This window comes from Haemorhous mexicanus, chromosome 3, assembly GCF_027477595.1.
Source record: "Haemorhous mexicanus isolate bHaeMex1 chromosome 3, bHaeMex1.pri, whole genome shotgun sequence".
NCBI classification, from domain to species: Eukaryota; Metazoa; Chordata; class Aves; order Passeriformes; family Fringillidae; genus Haemorhous; species Haemorhous mexicanus.
This window is the reverse complement of record NC_082343.1, coordinates 111,848,610-111,858,527: the sequence shown is the minus strand read 5'-3', so window position 1 is coordinate 111,858,527 and position 9,918 is coordinate 111,848,610.

Here is a 9,918-nt window from a genome sequence, read left to right as displayed (position 1 = left end):
TTTTCAGGACTCAAAACTTTTGGTGTTCATCCACTCTAGTGAAGGCCATGGCACACAGCATGCCAAGAGGGTCTCAAACAGCTCTGCAGCAAACACCAGACACACTGCCCCTAGGAGAGCATAATCTAAACGATTTCACTAAAATGCTGGACAATTTAAAGTTCATGGTAACTAATATTGGAAAATTCTGGAGTACAGGAACAGAAATGGGAGAATTTTCTGTTTGAAATGTACACAAGACATCACCCTTTGCAATGCATGTGCTGAGAAAGCAGAACCTTTTGCTGATTCATACTGTGAATTTTCATCCTCACAGACCATGAACTAAACTCTGGGTCATGAGCTAGTAAAATTTATCATTTGATTACAAACAACTTAAAAAAATATGCATATATACACACATATAAATTAATCATTTATTTACATTTGGCAATAAAACATGAGGTTGCTCATCCATTATTTATCCCTGCAGTGGAAAACAAGAGTGGGGATGCAAAATTTCACTGAAACTTTTCTTGCTTGTGCTGTACAACATTTCATTCTGAACTAAAATCCCTTGAGTCCCCTCTCCCTTAAATTTGGATCCAGAGCACTAAGCAAAACTTCTGCACAGATGGGGAAACACATGGTACTCCTTGCCCAGGCTTGCAAGCAGAGAAGAAATGGCATCTTGCTCCTTTATTTTTGCTATCTTTTTGGGTCTTCTTTGTTTTATTTTTGTTAAGAATAATCTAATTTCACCTGCCACAAGAGAAAACCTAAGATAATTATGAAGGTAATAGGAAGATGAGGGCTGAATTCCTGCTTATTTTTCACACAATAAATCCATTGCTCTTAAATCCAAAACTGCTAAATTTTACCAATAGTGGAGCAATATTACGTAAGTAAGATAGTGTAGGAATTTTCATAGGCAGCTATTACCAGGACTTTCTCATTGGTTTTTGGACCTAAATTTGTGTGTCTTTTCCCACCTCCCCTCCCAAGAGTTTTAGCTGCCTTAGTGCAATCTTTGAGTATTTGTGTTTCAAGAGATCCTAGATATCAGAGCCCTTTGAGTTCTGTCCTGTCCTTGTCCTTGGAAAGTGCTGTTTTATCAACACTTGCTTTTCTTACAGATGGCATGAAAAGTTTGGTTTTACTATTGGTTTTGACTATTTAGTAATTATTTTCATTTATTATTAATTTTATTCCTAAATCCTGAAAGAGATGGATTTATAAATTATTCATTTTCACGTATTTGAAATGGAATCAAGTATTTCAATATTTTTCCTGAAAATATTATGTTTTGTTTGATGAACTTAAATTCTTTCAGTGCTTGTCCTTGGGACATAAAACTATATTTCCCTGTCATTGCTTCACTGTCTCCTCTTAGACATTAGAGTTTCAGCATTCTGGTTGGCTTAAAGCTGGACTACCTCTCAGTGCCAACACAATTCCCATGGGATCCAATGCTCCTACAGCCCCCTTCTTAGGGAGGTTTATAGATTACCCCACCTTGGCAGCCCATGGGAGTGGGTATTTGGCTGTAGAGCCTGACCAACACACGGGGGGGAGATGAAACTTTGAACAACAGCTCCTTGGGGTACTGAAAGTCATCAGCAGCTGGAGTTTAACGAGCTGATGCTGAGTAGTCAGTTTATGGCACGTGATTTGGGAAATCCTCCCAGCTCATGGTTAACAGCCTCGAGGGGAGAAGAAACTCCACTGTGTCCTTGAGAACTTGACAACATCTCAACCAAGTTTTCCCACCTTTGGCTACTCAGTTGCTTGAAATTTTTTTCAAAGTTGACATAGAGAAAACTTGGTAGGTTTTGTTGCTGAGTGCAATGGGATCCTATGGCTTGGGTTGGAAAGGACATGATAATAAACTTATCATACACAAAAACCTTAGCTCTCAGCACCTCTTTACACAAAGAATTGACTTTGTCCAGGTGCAAACACACACACAAAAAATTTACATGTCCCTCTCAGGACAAGAGATATGCCCACTGCCAGCAGGTAAATAACTGCATCCTTCTGTGCAGGAAAAGAATTTTCAATGGGTGCCAAGCAAACTGCTTTGTCCAGGAGAAGCTTGTTTCAGAGTTAGGCAGAGTATTCATGTACTTACAGCTATGCAAAAGCTTCCACACAAAGGTAACACCATGGGCAAAGTGTAAGAGCAGAGGGATGTGCACTCTGATATTCACACATGAATATCTTTCAGAGACATAATCTCTGACAGGACAAAATATTTCCGTGTGCTTTAGCACAATGCCTTACAATGCCTTCAAGAAGCTGCTCGTGCAGATTAACACGGTAACAATGTCCTCTTATTCTCCTCTTATCTACTGTATCTCCCTTCACCTCCTCAATACACTCTCCACTGTGTTATCTTGCATTCCACACTTTATCTCTCTCTCTCTTGTCAAGGAATTATGTTTCTAGGAATATCAGTCTGTCAGCTGCTAAGATGACATAAAAAGAAATTTCTGATATTCCATTGTCTAAAGCCTCAGATTTGGCTCCTCACACACTCTAGAAATTTTGAAATCTTTTGTTCCTATTGATCTTAGAAAAATTAATGTTGTCTGGACATAATAATCCAAGAGTAATACACCACATAGCAAATTTTCTCTCTGCCATTCCTGATGACACCATGGATGTATTTATTGTGGAGTCAGGTTTCTCCTTTCCATGTGGTCTGCCCAGTGTCCTTATTTTTCAAAGGCTTTCATTTAGGATGTTAATTATACCAGACACGCCAGTAAAAATATCTTCTTGAGTGTGGCCCTTGCTGTAAAAATATTTTGTTTCTTCTGCCTTCTTTATCTAATTAAAAAGTTCCCATTTTGCTTTGCTCTACTTAAAGTTTATTGAGTTTTGGGTCACAGTGAAAAACTTGCTCCATTTCTTGGCTTACTTGGCTGAAAGGTACCCAGTGACTTGACAATCTTTGTTCTGCTCTTATTTATGTGGTTTTCAGTTTTTGACTAAAAGTGTTCAGGTACAGCTGTTCCCAAACCTCCGAACAGAAGGCAGAGGTACAAACCATATCAGGGCATGGTTTTATATCAAATCCCAAATGCTGAAGAGAATGAAACCAAATTTCCAGGTCCAGATTGTGTCCACTTGGGAATGACCTAAAATGACAGTATGTGTACGGATAATTTCTCAGATAAGGAACTCTGTCATTTCAAGGGGTAATCCAAAGATTGTGGCTCATGCTGAATGCTCTCAAGTCAGCAGTGAGATCTCTGAAACAATTCCAGATGACCTGAGACACCTCAGGACAGTGCTGGCCACCTGCAGAACAGAAGGGAGGAGGGCAATATGCTGCCTCAATGTTAAAAACCTCTTGTCTGTAAAGGTTCTCTGCTTCATTTACAGCTGTGTCCCTTGCCTCTGCTCCATATACATCCAATTTCCACAGAAGTGTCCAGCATTTTTTCAAAGCGTTTTCTTTTTGAGCACTTAAACTGAGATGTAACCACGATTTATTTTTTACTTGGATTTATCTCCCCGAACACAGACTTATTGTTTTTGAGGAGCTGATCATGCAAGTGGGTCAGCTTGGGGAGGGCTCTATGCCATGTGACTGACTTCACTGAGTCTCTGTCTGGATCTAGGGAACAGAATTGAGCTTTTCCTTCCTGTTGATGAAAGTTGAGGGTTGAGACATCAAAGGGATTCTGTCAGGATTTTAGCAAAAGCTGCTTTGAGTTGACATTACCTGCATGAATAATGGAACCTATACCTTACATTATTAAAAATGAATGACTTTTTAAAAGATTAATGCATTTTTAACTGGCTTTGGTTCCTGTTTCCTTCTGCAATACACTCTTCAAAAGCAGTGAAATTTATTTGCTCTATTTCAGTTTTATTTCTAGGCAATTTCACATTTTTTGGGTTCTCCCATTAACACTAGTTTGGCCAGGATATTTGATCACATCTAAAGGTTTTTTGAGTCCTTGATTAGATATCCCTTACTGGGTACAAAAGTGATGAAAGTACAAGCTCAGAAAAATGGACTTCTTAAAGTTCTTCGTCTGGGGAGCTCTACTAACAAGACAATCTCAAAGCTGCTGTACAGCCAGGCTTTTCAAAGCCTTTGCAATGATAAAAGTACATTTCTACCAGATTTTTAAAAACTCTTAAGCACTGAGCCTAAATGGGAGCCAGGCACCAGCTTTGGGAATCTCTAAAAATTTCTACCTTGTTTCCTGACTTTTGTAGACATTGGCCACTGTGGGTCATTAATGCTTTGTGGAGGCTGCTTATGCTTTTGGCAGTGTTTCAAGGGGGTTTCTGCTACATTGGAACTTTTATTTTGGTTCAGCCACATCTATTTTTAGCAAGTCAGCACATGAATCACGTTTTTCAGGAACCAGCTGTCAAGGGACTTCTTGTTAGATTTTATGAGCAGGAGATCCCTTACAGTTCTGTGGTCTTAAAAGAGCTATTCCTCTGGGAATTCCTCTGAAGAATTAGAAATAGAAAGTTGTCTGATTGAGAACATAAGTGGAAATTTATGCTGAGGAACTATTTATAACAGGATGGCCAAAATGATGTGGTAAAACTATTTAGAGAACTTGCTCTATAATATCACAATGGAGTCTTAATGAAAAACACCATTGTTTGAGCTTCAGCTATTGAATTAAATGCTTGAAAAATGAGAGAAAAATAAGACACAGAAATACACAAAATTTATATGCTGCCAAGCTGTCAGTTGCTACTAACTGCATTTCTTTAAACTGAGGCTTTTCCATTATAGGGATGTCAAAAAAAGTGATGATGAGATAACCTGATTTGTATTCCATCCAAGTACTAATTCATCTGGGAAAGAGATTTAATGCTACAGTGCAGAAATGGATACACTTCTATTTCGAAAGGTGTCTGTCATCTCCATGGCTGAATATGGATAGAGAATTTGTTCCAGTGTAGTTGCATTTTTATGATCACAGTTATAATCTTATTTTACAGCAAAGGCCGAAACATTGCTGATAGCAGGAAAAAGGATTTCAGTGAATGACTAATTATTTTGCTCTGTGGATGTAGCACAATACTTGGTCTGAACTGCCTGCAAATATAAAAACGTGAATTTAGCTTCATTTGGAGCTCTCTGAGGTCAAACCCTGCTGTCCATTGATTTAGAAGTCCAGTGCAGTGTGGCTGAGCACGAGCACCACTGGTGAGAGCATTAGAGCTGCTGTCCACCATTAGACTTTACTGACCCCCAGTCATATTGCAGAACTGTCATTAGGAAGAAACCCTTGGCAGGGAGGGTGGTGAGGCCCTGGCACAGGGTGCCAGAGAAGCTGTGGCTGCCTCATCCCTGGAATGTTCCAAGCTGGGTTGGATGGGGCTTGGAGCAGCCTGGGATAGTGGAAAGTGACCCTGCCCATGGCAGGGGACTGGAACTGGATGATCTTAAAGGTCCCTTCCAACCCAAACCATTCTGTGACTCCAGGAGATGCCTTGGAAGGAAGGGAAAAGAAGGCTGAGAGAGGTAAATGGGATATGCAGCTCACCCCTGGAAACAGGAGCTTCACCTCTCCATCCATCTCAGGCCTGTGGTGTCATCCAGAGGGTGTGGGGTCTGTGTGGGAAAGGGTGACTCAACTAGTTTGGGGTGCTTGAACCTCTGAGTCAGAAGGACCCATGAGATGTAGAGGACACCAGGAAAGAGGAAATATAAAAATCCACCCTACCACCAGAGTGGGAATATAGTTCTGAAAATTCCTGTGGGAGATTTTTGGTTTGAATCTGGGGAGAAGAGGGGACTTTGAGCCAGAGAAGCTGCTCCCTCCTGCCTGGAGGTTGTGCTTTTCACATGCTTTGTAGGTGAAAGAGGAAGATGCTGAAGAAATAGCTGAATTCTTTATTGATTTCTCCTGCCAACAGAAATGACTGCAACCTCCAAAATACGGATATTTGACAGGAAGAGAAAGAAAAAAAAATTAAGCTCTAAAAATAGATTTATTTCTATCCCAATTTCTATTAACTTTTTTTTTGACTGGTGTTAGACATTAGGAATGTAGTAGGGGAGTGAATTTTCCCTTGTCTTCTGCTGCTGCAGATTTACTTATACTCCAAGGGCTGTGGACTCCTGCAGAGATACTCTCTTTTAAGATGTACTCAGAGAAAATATTAGGACTCTGAACTTCCAACCATTTGTTAAGAAATATATGCAAGCATCTTTGAATGAAAATTCTGTATAACTCTGAAACTATTCGGATAACACAGAAGCCTGGAGAGATTTTCTGGAATAGAATTCTGTATTGCCACAGGTGCACAGTTTATTGGGTAGTCCTAAAAAACCAGATGTTTAGCAGTATTTTTCAGGACTGAGTTTCAAATCTGTTTCTGCTTACCTCTGCTGACACCATTACCTTTCCAAAATCTCATGGTGCTTTGACCAAGGACTGAAGAAATAAGGTAAAATTTGAGGTGGTCTACACACATTCAAGGGACTATATTTTGTTACCTACTTAGAAGAGACTGATCTGCAAAGCAACACAGAACAGAGAGATATGAGCCTTATTTACCTTACCTGAAGAAATAACAACCTTATCTATATAATCAGTCACAAATCGTAAGCTTTAAGCTTGCAGTCATCATCACTCATTAATTATACATGACATTATTTCTTCAGCAAAAACCCACCATAAATACAAGTTTTCAAGTCTATTTGAAATTTTGGTAAAACAGGCTACAGCATCACGTGAGATGAAAAGATGGCACTTTGACAAACAGAAACATTTAGTGTTTTAACAAGAAGTCAAGAAGAAGCAACAACATGGTTATGCTATGGCAGCTTCTCTGCATCACCAAATTTAATTTTTTGTTTTGTAGCTTCTTTTCCCCAACCAAGAACAAAGCAAATCCCATTTGAACTTGTCTTTATTCCTGCCTTAGAAGGAATTAAACATCCAGCTACTTACAGTTCAATAAAGTCTTCAATCCTGTGTGAACAAAATGAACAAAGCTTTATAAGCACATGTTCCCTCCACAGACCTGTGGGATAGGAGCATGTGCTTGGAAGTTTTGGATGAAAGTGGGAATGTCTCTGCTTGTAAAGTTTCTCCAGGCTAAGGATACCAGGCTTATTTGTAGAGGATCTGAGCAAAGGTACTGGTGTGATTTTGACAATGGTGTGGTTGTGCTGGTGTGTGTTCCCACAGGACTGCCTTGTTTCAGCACAGGAGGGACGAGCTCCAGCCTGGGGCTGTGCTGACACTGCTCTGCCTCTGCTTGCAAACTGCTCTGTCTCTCACCAGCACCACTCAGGGTAGAAAATCCCTCTACAAGGCTGTAGGTTGGCACAGATTTGGAATTCAGTAAGTAAATTCCCTTGCACACTATAAGATGAATCCAAGTAAACTATGCTTATGTCAGTCAGGAAGTTTCTTCCACTTTATGTCCTGATTTTGCTATTTACAGCATTTTCAACTTGCACCAAAACACAAGGGACTGCAGCTAGAGTGATAAGTAGCAAAGTCATGGCCATGAAGCAAAGAGGGTGTTTTGGGACTTTGCTGTCAAGCCCTGAACTGTTCAGAATTACTCCAGGGAAGTGTGAGTTCTGGAAAACCCCTGAGAACATCTGCAGGAGCCTTCACCTTCACAAAGTGGTGGGGAAAAGCTGCTGTGGGCTGTGATACAGCACTGACTGCAAGCAGCAATGACTGCTTGATGAGACTGAGCTCTTCTTCTTGCTTCTCCAGCTCAAGGGAACCTTGGAAATCTTGAGGGAAGACTTTCCACACTGCATCAGTGACTATGCTCTTAAAATGCCATGGATTTGCACACAGAGGAGCAATGATGTGTTGCCTTGGCTTCTACCTTCCTGTGCCTCAGTTCTCCCAAATCACACAGCAAGGACATCTATAGGATGAAAGCAAAAGGATTGTGCCCTGGATCCTGAACTCAGAATCTTTGGAATCAGCTGGATGCTGAATGTCTTCAGTAGAAGAGTAGAAAAGATTACAGTGGTTCTGACTGAAAATGGCCAATGTCAGCAGAGTATCACACAGTGGATAATTTCCAGAGTGGAGATGACCTCCTTGTCTATCATAGAGTAAGAAGGATTATGGGATTCCAATTTAATGTGATAAAATGTCATCACAAACCTGAAATTTTAAAGCCGTCACTCAATAATTATAATTAGCCCATGGCAAACTGCTCTGAATACTAAAGCAACTATAAAAGGTGAAAATTGTCTTAATTAGCAAAGATGCAGAAAATGTGTGAGACTGACTCACGTCAGGGAAGGCTCCAATTAACCTGGCCCAGATTGAGATAATTAAGAGGGCAGCTCCAATTGTGTAAAGAATGAAAAACTTCTGGTGTGGTATGAGGTCTTGTATTTTTCCATCCCTGGGCCTGTTCTTCAGTGATACCTTCAGGCACATCATCTGTTTACATAAAATTGTTTCCTGAGCTGGCTGCTGAAAACCAGACCTACATCCAGCAAGCCCTGAGGATACTCTGCAAACCCTTTTGGTTATTAACTCTTTCAGTGAGTATTATCTGTTCAGCAAGCTTTCTCCCTGGATGCTACACATACCTGTTCAAGCTCTTGTTCAATGCTATTTTGGGGAAGTCTAGATCAGGAGGATTGGTAAAATTATTACCACAGACTAATAAAAAGCAAGAAATCATTTTTTTTTTTCTATATAGGAGAATCTTGTGGACACACCACCTCACAGCGGAGCTCTGCTCATTGTAGCTGAAAAACTGCTGAGCCTGGATTGATCCTACACCTCAAAAATTCTGTGGCTGCTTCTCATTGGAGAAGTGAATGGTCTTTAAACTGACAATTGTGGTTAAACTTTCAATTGTCAAGGGGAGATGATGCAAACTCCTTCAGGTCCAGAACAGAACTCTGTTCTCACCTGTCCTGCTGACCACTGCACAAACCCAGGCTGCTGCAATGGGGGTGGGAGCCAAAGGTTCATTTAGTTTTAAAAGCAATAGAAAAGTTACCACTGATAATGAAAGCAACAGGGGTTTCTGCACAAGCCACTCACTCAGGCACTTACTCAGCTTCTCATAAATATTTTGTTTGTATCCCATATTCTAAAACTCAGAAATGTCTGTGTGAGCTGCAGCCATATATCTGAGATACATGCAAGAAAAAGCACTAAGTAAAGGAGAAACAGAGAAAAAGCAACCTTCACCACTGCATCATTCCCAAGTGAAATGTAAATTGCAGCTAGAAAACCAAAAGGGGTCATGAATGAAACAGCAGGGTAAAATATGCTCAAACTTTTCCACTCTCTCATATTTCTACAGGCACTGCAATCAGCCAAAATACAGGTCAGTTCTTGGCAGGTGATGGGTTCTTACACCACCATAATACCTCTGGAAAACTCAATTGCTGTGAGAAGCTGTGCCAATCCTTTGAGCTGAGGAACATATAAATCTCTTTTGTTGCACCATGAGCTCACAGAAACTTCAATGCTACCAAACCTTTGTCTGTCTGTGTGCTGCCAGGAAGGTGCCACTTGGCTTTCACACTATTCATGGATTTCAGAGCTGCATGGGAGAGAACCAGGAACTCGGAGAGATCTAAGATCCATCCACCAAAACACCACCAAAATTCAGTACTGAAAGTACAAGGGAACTGTTTGCTAGCAACAGCAATGAACATGGATTTTTTTTTTTTTTTTTTTTTTGCAGAACTAAAACTAAAACGTCAATCTGTATTAAAAATTTCCGTAATTCAAACTCTTATTAACTGTGATACCTTAGTAGATCCAAGTTATGTATTTGTGTGTTTTTTCCACATTTAAATCCATGCTACCTATTTTATTTCTCACATTAAATTGATCTAAATTTTCTTTTGGTTTAAAAAAAAAAACCTACAAATAAAATTAACTGGAACTATTGTTATTACTTTTAGACAAGAGCCTGCTAAAATTCTGGAATGAGAAC